Source organism: Lates calcarifer, linkage group LG10 (genome assembly GCF_001640805.2).
Source record: "Lates calcarifer isolate ASB-BC8 linkage group LG10, TLL_Latcal_v3, whole genome shotgun sequence".
NCBI lineage: Eukaryota > Metazoa > Chordata > Actinopteri > Centropomidae > Lates > Lates calcarifer.
In genome coordinates, this window is record NC_066842.1 from 20,813,734 (window position 1) to 20,826,450 (window position 12,717).

The 12,717-nt window shown below is 40.7% G+C and overlaps 1 protein-coding gene across 1 annotated transcript in view; it reads right to left on the reverse strand.

Annotated features, from left to right (window-relative positions):
- Positions 1-12,717, reverse strand: part of cdh13 (cadherin 13, H-cadherin (heart)) — a 268,476-nt gene that overhangs the window by 254,565 nt on the left and 1,194 nt on the right. The window lies entirely within an intron of this gene.

Consider the following 12,717-nt stretch of genomic DNA (forward strand, 5'->3'; position numbering starts at 1 on the left):
GTTTTACATCTTTGTGTGTTACTTGTTTTCTCATGTTCTCTCTGTCTTCATCTTGCAGCTTCTCATTCATCACGTTTGGTGGGTGACAACAATCCTATACAAAGGTACTGGAAAAATGGCACTCTGCCCTGCTATCGACAGGCTCTACCCAATTGAATTTAATGCTTGGCTGCCCTTGTGTTTTCTTCGTCAGTCTCACAAACAAACTCATTCATTCTAATTTCTTGATGTCTCCATTTGCATCTGCAAGCTCTTAACATCAGCTCCACCCTCTTGTGGGGCTGTGCTTGACTAGGGTGGCATCCATTAATTAACCACTTAATCAGAGCCAATTAATGTAATAATGCATGGCTTGATTAACAAAATTGCTATAGGCATTTCAAAACAAGGTATCCAATATCTAACACAAACATGCTAGGAAATGGCAGGTAATTATTCTCTGCCATGTTAAGTGAATATCGATGGATAACAATGTAGCTATATTGAGCCTGAGTAGAGACAATTATTTTGTCAGCCCAACTCCAAGCGATGACAAGTGCTGTCTGTATGGTGTTAACAGAAAATGAGAAGCTAAGACCATCTGAACAGACGATGATTCACATTAAGAGAGAAACCATAAAGAAGGAGACTGAAAAGACTTTTCATCCTCAGACTTAAAATCTGATAATAGAATGAGAGCAGATATCTAAAGCTCTGAGCATGTATGCACTAGAGTTCTATCTCCTTTTTGACACAAACATGGAGGAGAGGAAGAAATGTAGGAAGAAACGTAAGCTATTTTTCCATTAGTTCTCTGCATAAGGCCCAGTATGAAGAGGTGCCATTTTTTCCATACAGAGTACACTTAGGAAGGAAAAGGCTTTCTCAGCTAATCTCCTGTCTTAGTTATGAGAAGTAGTGCTGGACCGATATGGTTTTTTCAGGGCTGATACCGATTATTAGTAGTCAAGGAGACTGATAACCGATATTTGGAGCAGATATTCATTTGCAGTAAAAGTGAAAATATTGGCGTCAAAATTTGGAATAATACAAACTCCAAAATTTAACTTCGTTTAAATGCCTTTAAGTATATGTTTATTAAACAGCTTTTCAGATTTTCAACATGTTAAAGGTTTTTTTTTTTTTTTTTTTATCTTAGACAATAGACATCTATGTTTTAAAATTCTAACAAAAAGTGCAGGGAGCTCCCAGGCTCAGCAGCATGTCAAGTTAAATGAAAACTTAAACAAATAAATAGCTCCCTAAAGTTTTCCAAAATTTCAATATAACTGAAATGTTATTTTATCTTTCACTTCACTTCACACGTTTGTTAGTTTGTTCAAACAAAAACAAAAAGGGCAGGGAGCTCCCAGGGTCAGCAGAATCTCTTATAAAGTTAACTGAAATTTTAAATAAATAATTAAATAAATAGCTTCCTGAAGTTTTATAAAGTAAATAAAACAAAGTTAAATAAAATTTGCACAGAAATGTGAGTCTTAAATCAATTAGTAGTCTCAATTGAGCAGCACCAGATTGTGGTGCAAAAAGCAGAGTTGTTCAGCCTGTGTGAGCACTGTGCATGCACAGCTTTCACTGCTGATTGACTGTTGCCATAGCTGTGTGTGTAACCAATCAGACGGTGCTGTAGGCGGGACAATGCTGGAGATAGCGTCGTGACTTGCAGACAGAGAGGCACAGCTACATCAGAGCCAAAATAACCGCGTTTTATATTGATCTCTTATCGGCCGTCGGATTTAAAAAAATGTCGATACCGATATGCATCAAAATGCCGAACTATCGGTGCCAATAATCGGTCTATCCCTAATGAGAAGGTATTCTTTCAGTCTGAGCGCACCTGTTGGCAACCACCCCTTCTGTCTCCTCATTTCCCACAGAGTCTCAGAGGAAGAGGACAGAAGATCTACCAAAGATCCATTTGTTGTCATCACTTTTGTCTGGGACACTAGCTAGCTGGTTGAAACAAAGATGTGCACACACTCACACACCCTCTACAGTGGAACTTTAGACTTTCCATCCCAATCTCCCCCCAGAACATTGCACTCAATAACGCCAAAACCAGAGCTGCAGAACAGAGTACAAACGAGCAAAAGAAAATCCCTGAATCTGAGAGCTCAGTGTGCTGTTACAAATTTTCTGCCTTCCTGGATCACTGCGTCTGAGCATTCAGCTGGGCTGCTTCAAAACATACACACAGCAGCACTTGCGCACACATAGATGTGAGAGACACACACACAGAGCACACACCCACAAAGCAGCTGTCAGTCATTCAGCTCAGCTTGCTCAGATACTCAGAACAAGCAGCTGCTCAGTCAAACTTAAAAATCTTGTTAGTGTCGCCTCCCCTCAAAGGAGCTTCAGGCACTGAGTTTAAAACTACCTTGGAACATATGAGTTATTGATCAGATCAATCAAAGTGGTGTTGTAGACACACATAGTCTCTTATTTGTCCCAGTGAAGATGGAAGAGGAGCGATGACTGAGTTATCCTGGCATTTTCTGGCTCTGCAGTATCAAACCAACATCAAGAGAGTGAAAAACAAACTCAAATAGTTCCACAAATATTCTGGAGACAGTGTTTTTCGAACTGGGCAAGATTTTTGCAGATGTATAACAAAGAGTATATTAATTTCTGGTGAAAATAAACAGGTGTTAAACTGTTTAACAGCTTTCTTGTGTGAACAGTTTGTAAGGGCTATTAACATAGGAGACAGCATGTTAACAAAAGTTAAATGTGTTCAGAAGCTGTGGGTGGCTTGTTGAAGTTTGCCCTGTGTAAACATTATTTTCCAATGACAAGTCTCAAGCTTCAAAAATCTGCAAAATCATAATCGGTTTATTTGACCTCTGCTTATCTTGTTGTTTTATTGTATTAATTCAAAACCATTCTACTGTGTAATTGTGTAGTCTGTGGGACTTGCTAATGTAATCATAAAAAATGTGCTTTTTGATTAGCTCATGAAAATACTGCAGTCACAAGCCATTGTAATTTAAAGATGTACACCAAAAAATATGATGCCACTCCTGGGTGGCTCAGATGGGAAGTAGATCACAGCTGTTAAAATCCTCCTCTAGCACATCAACCATAAAATTAATATAATAGTTACGTTACACAACATTAATAATGAGCCTTTTTGAGATGCAGCACCTCTCAACTGCTTTCTTCATTCCGAGGTCACAGATATACTTGCAATTTCAGTGTTTTAGTTACTTTATTTAATTTCTGTTGGAACAACAAGGGGGGCTCTTCACATTTCATCCTTTATTATTAAATATACTGTACTGTATGAAGATTATCCCTCGAGGATGAGGATACACAATCTGGCAGAGCTGAGGGTACTTGTGATTTTACATATAGACAAAAGGGAGTAAAACTTTCTGCATGGCATAGAATTGAAAAGTAAACTCAAACCTTAGTGAAACTGCCAGAGAAATACAGTGCATCTCAACAAACCATCAGCGCTACAGTGAGCTTCATCCTGACACTCCTCTGAACACCAAGTGTAAATCTAACATCATCTGACAGTGGCACCTGACAGTGTGACCATAACTACTCGCCATGCTGTTGCTCAAGCCTTCAGTTATGCTGATGTTAAAAATGGGAGCTTCATGCAAAGGATGCTTCATCAATAACTCATACACCAGCTCATTTCACCTTGCTAGCAAGCAACCTCCTCGCCTTGCAGGCACTTCCTGCAAAGTATGAAACAATATGGTGCCAGGGTGGACTTGTTAAAAATACATAATCTCAAGAGACAGAGCATTCACTCAAGAATACATAAACAGGTGCGTTTGTCATTGGCGCCTGTGTTCATGAATGCATGTATGCATGTTCACAAATGTATGTGTGCATGGGGATATTCTGTCTGGGTTTCTTGGAGGCAGTGCTGCCCTTGCTTTACTCCCCTGCAGGTTCTCACCACAAATATAGACCATGCCACATACAGTACATCATAACAGTGGAGGGGCCAGATAACGATGCAGGTCCTGTCATGTTTCATGCATTCTGATAAGGCAGCCAACACGGGGAGAAAAGATATGAACAAGGTGAGCCGCCTACAGGGATGACAGGCTGCAACTACCAGTGAACCATGTTGGTACACAGCCTTCCTCTTAACACGTTCACTCTACCACAGTGCAACTCACAGTTCATAATTTAGAAACACAGATAAGACAGGTTAGACATTTTGAGTATGGATAACACATATTCAATGTTCCTGCTGCTGTATCTTGAAGTAGGAATTTTTGGAAACACCTTGTCTGGATGGGAGTCCTTCCAGAAGCAAGAAGAAAAAGAACAATTTTCTGTCAAGGGATTTCTGGTGGGTAGCTGTGTGTGTCATTGCAGAATGAAATGCACCAATAATTTGACTTTATTAGCCTTAAGTCTAAAGATAAATGTAGGTTTGGCTAGAAGTTGCAAATACAGTGGATATTAACGGGTGTAAATTATGAGAGAGCACCTCTGTTCTGACAGATAGCATTACTCAGTGATGCAGACCACTGAACCATCAATTTGTCCATCTGTTTCTTGCTCTGTAGTTTCTCTTTCTTTCACACTTCTACACTCTTTCAGCTAATCCCCCCACTCTATTGCATTTCTCATTTCTCTTTTGATTTGGCTCTCATCTCTCTCCATCATTGTCTCTCAGATTCCTGTATGCCATTTCTATATCTCAATCACTGAGGGCGAAGTGAGAAATCATGCGTAATATCACACAGCAGTGCACTTCACTAATGAAAAGGGGGGCTTGTGTAGGAACAATGTGAGTAGAGTCTGTGTGTACAGTAGGTTTCTTTTCTGTTTTTTTTCTTCCCTTTGTCCTTGCTTCCTTCACACCTGGATTTTCTTTCTGTTTCTCCCTAAGCGTGTCATCAGTACCTGGTGCTACAGACAGGCATGGTTATTATTCAGTGAGCGCAGTACAGCAGCGTGTCTGTGTATCACTGACTGGTCGTATCCTTAAGACCCTGCATGTCTCATATTCTCACTAGTTAAGTGGCTGTTTCTTTGTGTGCTGCCAGCTGAGCGTGACGTTTCAAGTATGCATCACACTCTCTGGAGTTCACGGAAGTTGTTGCACACCCATCCTGCCCTGTCCAACCCCATTGTGCCGCCTGAGATGGCTCTGACTGAGCTGTCTTCAATAATTCATTCTGAATCAAAGCGAGACAAAATGGATTGCAGCAAAAGACATTACTTTCCACTTGGAGCGAAACATAGTTGAAATTCAAGGCTATGAGTCATCTATGAGGTGAGAGTTCAGCTAATAGTTAATAGGGTATAGTGCTCTGAATACAGGCTGAAATCTGAGCAATGAATGTGTACTGTGCACTTTGACTCCTAATGTGGGTCTACTATTATGTAACGACCAGTTATTATAGATAGTGTTACTATAATATTTATTTTTATATGACTGTATGTATATCAATTGGGAATTCTAAACTATGCGTGCATGTACTGTATGATTGTGTGAGTGTGAATGCCTACAATACAACTCCTGTCTGTCTCCTGTACAGTGCTGTGCTCCCTTTTCATCTCTTTACCCCCTACCTCTAAGCCCTGCAGCGGCCCAGCTTGGCAGCACTAGCGCTCTCGTTAATCACATAGTGTCAGGCCTTTAATAAGTCCTTGACGGGGGTTTCGCCGTGAACGACACTCTTTATCAAAGGTTTACACTGCCGGTGTGTCCTGCAGAATGATTGATCCCACCACGCTCAGGTCTGCCCTTCATGCTGACTGACAGAGTGACACCCACACAGCCAGCGCTAGACAGCGATGGCAGAGGTGCACGGACATGTGTGTGACTCAAAACGTGTCTCAGTGTGAGGGTGAGAGTGTGTTTGAGTGGCAGTGGTGCTGTGCTGGCACTGGTTGGCTAGGTCTGGATGATGGATACTTCTGCTTGTTCCATTTCTCTCTCCGTACCAACCAACCCTACATGATCCTGCATCTCCAAATGCAAAATACTCCCATTATAGATGCTGTGATAAAGTGATGTTTTAACCTTGCCTGCCTCTGGCTGGAAAGGAAGCAGCCAATCCACTTAACAAATGAAGCAATATCAGCAATCGGTTGGCCTTGTCGCTTTACTTATGGACATTATACTGTATGTGAAGCATTATCAGAGCTCTGCCGGCCTTGTCATAAGGGAGGGTGGGGATCTGAATGAATTATATGAATAGGAAATACATCAAATCCAAACTTAGCCTGACCCGTCCTTAAATCTGTCAAAATAAGACATACAATAGAATAGTGTCATTTAGATATCAGGACTTGAAAAGTTAGATAACACTAAATATGCATACACACACCCTCACAAAAAAAAAACCACAAACACAATAAAGTAGGTGAGCCCCACAATTAGTGTGTACAGTTGACATCATGTATTACATGTAAGGGACAGAGTGAGATAAACATAGATAAGGAGGCACAAGTGTGAAAAGGAAAGATTTTTTGACCGCATTCTCCATGATGATCCATTAATTTCTGAATCAGGAAAATTATGCAGAGTCAAAGTGAAAATAATCATCTTGAGAAGTCACCTTCGCAGAAGTCACCTAATGTTAGATTTACTTACTTGGCCTCTTACTGCAAATAAATTACAAACTGTGTATTCACAAGTTAGCATAAAGTTTTCGAGGTGGGCATCACATATGTAAGAACTGGATCTTTTCACCATTAGGGTCCAGTAATACACCTCAGTGTGTCCATTCATTTCCATTGAGTAGCATGTACACAGAATTAAGCCAATTAAATCATAAATTAACATAATTGCATTATTGGAAGGCACATGCTTATTAGATCCCTTGGGTTTATGAAAACAAAGTGCATCCCTTTGGAATATGAGGTACCTGGGTTGAAGGTCATTAGCATTTGGAGAGAATAAAAGAATAACAAGCAAACTTAAACATCAGTTCAAGACAAATGTCATTGCAACATTCTCAGTGAACAGGTTTGTCACCAGGTGGCTCAACAAAACAACTCTAACCTTGTAGACACAGCAAAACTCACACAAAAACAAAATTATCACAAATAAAATACTCAAGATTTTGAGTACCAAGTCTGTGGCATTATTGCATGGCTCTGAAAAGAGAAATCACATAATGGTTGAGGATATCAGTACCAATTGTGCTAGCAGAACTGTTTTTAAAAGGCAGTGAATGGCTCCGGGAAGTTCTCTGAATGAAATCTAAAAGAGAACAATTTGGTATTTTCTGGGAAGATGCCGCAGGCAATGCAGCGATTAGGAGACTACTGTGAGGGCCTACAATCTAACTCTGCACTTTTTTCTGACCTCCACTCCTCTGTACCGCACACACACCCACACCCACCCACCCACACACACACACACACACACACACACACACACAACCTATGCCATGAGGTGGTTGACACACCATCTGGTGGAGTGGGCAGGGAGACAAACAGAGACTGAGAAGGAGGGACATTAAACACGTGTGTAATGGTTCAATATTTGCCTGCTCTGTTCATGTGTGGCTGTATTTTGTCGAGAAACTCTCTCTTGGCAGTGAAATCGGTCCACGTTCCCGGCAGCGTCCCCTCCCTAAGCCCCTACAGGTCACTGCCACCCGGTCTCCTCGGAGACTCTGCCCAGATAGCCATGCTTTTTGTTCCAAGGAACAAAAAACAGCACCTGTTCACAGAGGCCTCTCATATTGTTCCTCCAGACCTTTTAGCCAAGACGTGCCTCTGTAATCTCCGTAACAATAGAGAACCCTGGTATTTTTTTGTTCCCTTGACCAATGCTGCAGCTATTGGTTCTGGGACAGATATGGATGAAGGAAAACAGCAAACATACAAAATCTAACATGGCCCACAGCAACAAAAGTGAAAGGGTGAAGGGTGAAGGTGCTGAGTGAGGAAATGTATGTGACCCACTACACCATTCTAGTAGAAATTGACCAATGGTGGATCAAACAACTGCTATTATGCCACATAACAGCCACATAAACTGAGTTCTGGTCATTGAGTGTGAAGGACGTAGAGTATGGATTGAACAATGCACACATAGAATAATAGATGGAAGCAGAAAAAAGAAATGGTGCAGTGGTTAAAGCCAGCATCCTAAGGTAAAATAACAAGAACAACTTTCTGTCTTACAAGGCTGCCATGCTGGCTACAGAGTGCCTAGTGTGTATCTAACCAAAGGTCTGAGGAACAAAGGAGATTTCATACTGTTAGGGCCAAACAGAGAATGCATTAAACTTGTTGGCATTCAAATATAGACTCACTAAGCATTTTATTGGGAATTCCTGTATGCCTGCTTATTCATGCAGTTAGCCAATCATGTCAATCAGTAGTGAAATGCAGAAAATCATGCAGATACAGGTTGGTAGCTTCAACTGATGTTTATGTCAAACATCAGATTTTCACCACACAACAGAATCTAGAGTTCTACATTGAGTGAGGAGTGGTTGGGTTGGAGAGAAAGACTATGGTAACTTAGATAACCACTCTTCTCAACCATGATGAAGACTACACCTGGCGAGCTGAAGACTGTAGAAGACTGGTCTGATGAAACTCTGAAAATTTCTGCTGAGGCACACAGACAGTAAGATCAGAATTTGGCATCAACAGCATGAATCCATGGACCCAGCCTGCCTTGTGTCACCAGTCCAGGCCAGTGGTGATACTGTAATGCTGTGGGGAAGGTTTTCTTGGCACAATTTGGGCCCCTGATGTCAGTATCAATCAATCATTGTTTAAATCCCACAGCCTATCAGGAGTATTGCTGCTAACCATGGGCATCCCTTTATGACCACAATTTACTATCTTCTAATGGCTATGTCTGGCATGATAGTGCACTATGTCACAAAGCAAAAGTCATCTCAAGCATGGTTTCATGAACATGATGGAGAGAGGACCTACCCAGTATTAGTATGCTGTTCCTAATAAAGTGCACGGTGAGTGTACATTGTAAAAGAAAAACAGAGGATGAGAAAAGCAGGGTAGGAGGGAAAGGGATACTGTTGAAGAGATAATAGCTATTACCAAATGTTAGATCTACTTTCACTGAGGTTTTACTTTGCATGCAGAGGTGAATGCCAAATGATTCAGAGTAACAAAGACTGCAAATGTGGTATTTGCTGTTTTGATGCTCCAGGGTTACATCCTACAGGTCTTCTATTTCAGTTTTGTATCCTCAAGCCTTTGCTTTCTTTGCTTTGTATTTTCAGATTTTGAAACTGCACAGTCAACCTTTCTTGCATTTTGAAGATTTTTTTTCTACATAAACAGAAAAAAGCAGAGAAAGGAACATATTACAAGTTTATCTGCAGCATGGATTAAGCTCTACCACATAAACACCAACTGGGTTTTTCTACAATACCTCCCTCAAATCAAAGCAACACTGGGAAACACTCTTTGACAATCTCTAAGAATCTCTTAAATTCTGCCCTGAGGGATGCAGGATACACAACAACAAACATTCATGTGTGAGGTCACACATAACAAGTCATTCAAAGAACTCCAAAAATCCTTAACTTCCTGTTTCCAGTGACCATGGTCAAAATAAGCCAGACAGTGCTTCTGTTCTCTGGTGTTACTGTATTTGTGATGAATAACCCTTCATTTGTGCCTGAAGGCAAGTTCCAGTTTAAATTCCAACTCATTTCTCTCTGTCACACACATATAGACAGATTCACACACACTCTCCTCTCTCTGTGCTATTGTTCCTCCAACATGCCACCATGTCTTCTTGGCAGACAGTTGTCATGCATTCTTCTATTCACTTAGACACCTTACTCTCAGTGGGGCAGTTCTGCTGGCCTTGCCATCCGTTGTTTCTCTGAATATCATTGTCTTCTAATGTGTAATTAAAGCAGTACTGCAACAGTACACATACTTGAGCTGACTCTTAACGATCCATGTAGACTGGCCTTTATGCTGCAGTTAATCAAGTATTTGCATTATGACCAATTAACTAATACAATAAATGAAAATGAGTTTTATCAAGTATGGTTTGGAGAAATCTTGTATTCTCTAATCATATTCCACTGTAGGCAAAAAATATGAAGATACACGTCCTCTGAAATGCACATAATCAATTATTCAAAGATGAATTTTATGATTACATGGTGTCATACAATACTGTCAAGACAAACTTTTAGGACAACCGCACAATGAGATCTAATTTACTTCATATTGACATTTTTTGCCTCTGCATTGGAAATAAGCATTCTAACCTTAGCTCAAACCTCCTCTGCACGATCATGATCACTAGTATTCCTGACTCAATTTCACAGCCAGATGCCACCCACTAATCGCATCTCCCCCCTCTGCTGAACAAACATCTTCCACATACTATATTCATGGCCAATATGCAGCTAGAGCCTGGTGTGGAGAACGTCCTTTTACCACCATTACCACCAACACCTGTCAAGCCATCACCCCAACAACCTGTCACCCATCAACTTGAAACTGTTTTTTTGACAGCACTCTTGACAGGAGATAGTAATAGCTAATTCAAGGCCTTAGGCGCTTGTCAAGTGATAAAAATCGATAGACACACGTCACACAGTTTCACTGAAATAATGGACGGGAATGACGGTAACTTGTTAACAATTAAGCAAGCCTTGAGCCACAGCAGCATTCCCTTTCACGCTGTTGTTCTAAGGCTTAATCTAGTCATCAGTTAGCTCATGTATGTAGGAGCTGTTAATGGACGTTCCTGAGATCCTCGCATGTCAAACGCCAATCGTCCCCGGAGTCGTGGGCTGTCACACTACCACATGTCAAAACCCTTGATGTACGAGCCGCTTTCTCTCTGCTTTAATGCATTTAAATGGAGCTGTGAGTCCAGCAGGACTAGCCCAATTTCAGAACCAGCAGTAAAGGCTCAATCTCATCTACTACCCTGGTGGACGGAGCGTGTACATAGGAAATGAAATTGAAAATCCATCAGGCGCACCCACATGTACGTACGTGTACACACACACACACACACACACACACACCAGGCTTTTCCTTTTACAAACTCTCTCTGTTACACACAGTCACACACACACAGAGGGTCATATCTCACATTTCAAAGCGTTATAATAATAACGGATGTGTGATGAGCTGCTGCCTGATGTAGAAAGCTAATCCAAGCAAAAAAATAGATTTACTAGAGTAATTGAACCACAGTCAAAGAATTATGAGAGTGAAAGAGCTCCAGACTGCCCTCAGTGTAAAGGTATTCTAACCTTGAATTTAATTAAAATACTTTTTTTCTCTCAGAGTCCTCATTGCGTGTGTGCTTTAAATCATGAAGTCAGCCTTAGTTAACTTGTAAAGCATTCAACAACTTTTAATAAATGAGCTGTTGATTCGAGGATCTTACATGAAGATTACCATATGCATTAATATGTAAATGAAAAAGGTACTCAGTCATAGACTATTATATATCACGCATTCAGATATCTGTGGAGATAAGCCTAAGTGTTACGAATCACTGAAAACAGAAGGTGATGTTTTGCATTATTTGTTGCATCGTGCATTATGTGAAGTTTCATGATGTCATTTTTTAAGCCTTAGGAACACAAGACCTCAAAGCCAAAAGCTTTCAAAACAGAACTAAGATTAAATAAATTTTCAGTTCACAGAATCCTTGTAAATCCACATACAAGTCCACACCATTCTTAAGCAGTAAAAGCTGAAGTAAGATCTGGATTGACCTTACACCTACAGTCAACTTCACCCATAAAGGCTGAGGCAAGACCCAGGAACAAAACCTCAGACTTTAAATGTTTGAAGATGCTCCAAATTAAATATTTTGCCCTCCCTGTTTTCCGCTGATAACGAATGACAGACAACAGAGCTGTGGGCAAACTCCCCAAACACTGGACTGCCATGGTGCACATAGGTATAGGTATGTATGTGTGTGTGTGTGTGTGTGTGTGTGTATGTATGTATGTGTGTGTGCAGTGAGAACATCTGCTCTCACTGAAAGAGCACAAACATTTGAGAACCTGTCCCCATCCTGCCAACACCTGCCTTCCTGAGTGAAGCAGTAGACACATCCACAATGGGACGGGAAGAAGGAGAGGGAGACATCAAGAGCCAATGACATGTTGGTTTGGCTCACTGTCACAGAGGAAATGTCAGCAGAGTATACCACTGGTTCCCAGTTACATAAATGTCTTTCTGGGAGGGGAATTCTTTTAATGTTTGGTTGACCCTGCATCTGTAAGCTGTGCTGGAGAATTTAATTTCTGTTGTAGTGCAGTGCTCAGGGGCCAAGGTTAAGGCTGAGTCAATCCAGAGATTCAAATTAAAATGACTTTTTCAACATAGTCAATATGTTTGCGTGACAGAAGGAAGCATTTGTTTTAATTCTTGGGTACGCCTAGGGTTTTGCTCCAAAGCATACAACAGGATCAATCATGAAGTCATGTTTCTAAGAATAGCAAATTCAAGAGTAATATGACAACCAGATATTCACTCACAATTTACTGCTGCTGATGAATGTGTTTCAAAACAAAAAACTATGGACAATTAACTTGAATTTAATTCAACACAAAAACCCTGAGGCCAGGCTTCAAATAGTCACAAACTTTAAGAAGACACTTGCTACAAGGGTCAAGACCAGAGACCAAAACCTCCAGAGAGAAGCAAAGCCAGCAACTAAAACCTAATGATGAGACTATTTGTTTGATTTAGAGGATCAGAGAACGATTACTTAAATCTAGATCAACAGTAAGAATATTAAGTGCA